This window comes from Belonocnema kinseyi, chromosome 10 (genome assembly GCF_010883055.1).
Source record: "Belonocnema kinseyi isolate 2016_QV_RU_SX_M_011 chromosome 10, B_treatae_v1, whole genome shotgun sequence".
NCBI classification, from domain to species: domain Eukaryota; kingdom Metazoa; phylum Arthropoda; class Insecta; order Hymenoptera; family Cynipidae; genus Belonocnema; species Belonocnema kinseyi.
In genome coordinates, this window is record NC_046666.1 from 98,696,454 (window position 1) to 98,698,243 (window position 1,790).

Consider the following 1,790-nt stretch of genomic DNA (forward strand, 5'->3'; position numbering starts at 1 on the left):
ATCCGAACGGTGTGGTGATGGCTGTTTTATGTATGTCCTCATCAGCAACTGGGATTTGGTTGTAGGCTCTCACAAGGTCAATTGTTGTGAAGATCTTCTTTCGGTGTAGTTATTGGGCGAAATCTCCGATGTGGGGTACTGGGTACCTGTCCGGGATGGTCCGTGCGTTGAGTCTCCGATAATCTCCGCAAGGTCGCCATTCACCTCCCTTTTTTGGTACCATATGCAAGGGTGAAGACCAGTTGCTATTCGAAGTACGAGCAATTTTCATCTCTTGCATGGTTTGGAATTCCTGTTTGGCCAGCTTCAATTTATCTGGAGCCAATCGTCGAAGTCCCTCAGACACGGGTGGTCCAGGTGTCGTGTTGATGTAATGTTTCGTCGAGTGCTTAGGTTCGACGATAAAGCCATTTGTTCGGGTGATTTCTGGATACTCTTGCAGAATTTTATGACAGGGAGAAGATCCTGAAATGGCTCGAATGCTTAGCAAACTCGTATCACACTCAGAGACTTTCCCTTGCACTGAGAGGGTTGTGAGGCTATCGATAAGTTTTTGATTCCGAATGTCGATCAATAAACCATAATGATGCAAGAAATCGACTCCGATTATCGGTTTTGTGACATCAGCGATCACGAAACGCCACGAATAAGCGCGGCGAAGTCCGAGGTTGAGCGTCAGTGTTTCGAAACCGTACGTCGCGATGGTTGAATCGTTGGCCGCGTAAAGTTCGTACGATGTTTTGGGACGTCGTCCGCGTGTTAGTGCACGTGGAAAAACGCATAGGTCTGCTCCCGTGTCGACCAAATATTGCGTTTTCGTATGCCGGTCCGTAACGAAGAGGCGGCGAGACGATCAGCAAGGGTCGCTGGCCTCCATCAGCGCCGGCCCGGTTCGTTTCCCGATTTAAATGCATACGGTAGATTGCACTTCTTAGCGTCACTTCCGAAAGTTCCGTGATACCAACAAACACCGTTTTCATTATTTCGACGAGATCGACTTATGCTGCGATCGCGGAAACGGCCGCGAGACGGAAACCAGCCACGATCTCTTGAGCCCGATGCTACTTCTGACGTCACTGACACTTCGGCAATTCTGGTTGTTACAAGGGCAAGCTGCTGAAGCATGGCTACTAAAGGTGCTAAATTTGCAGATACCTCGGAAACACGGGTCTTTGGCGTTGCTTCTGCGACGGCATCGGCGAGCTATGCCAACTTATCAAGCTGGGCTTGGTCCTGGGTTGCCCGGATAGCCTGCATCGACGCAGGTAGCCGACCGAGCCAGAGTGGACGCAAGACAGCGTCTGGAAAAACGTTACCTGCAAGGCCGCGAAGGTGTCGGAGGAACTGGGATGGCGTACAATCGCCTATTTCCTCATGCTCAAGCAAACGGCGTGTCTTTTGATCCTGCGAGGCACTTAGTTGATTAATGAGTTCCGTTTTTAGTCTCTGATATGTTCGTTCAGGTCCAGGTGCAGAGGTTAAAATGTCGCGCACTTCAGCTGCAAATTTTGCATCTAGATTCCCGGAAACGTAATTGAACTTTGTTTCGTCTAACAGTACTCCCGCGAGCGCGAATTGTGTTTCCACCTAAGTAAACCACATCTCCGGATCTGCCGGCCAAAAGGGTGGGATTTTCACTCCAACGCGGTTAATCGTGGCATAATTCGGAAGCATGAGGCCTGCGAGAAAAGAGTTAGGTGTTGTATTTTCTGTACAATGTAACGGCGAGGCCATCGTAGCCGTCGTCGCAACGGGCGTCATCGTCGTCGTGGTGGCTGTGGTTGTAGTCA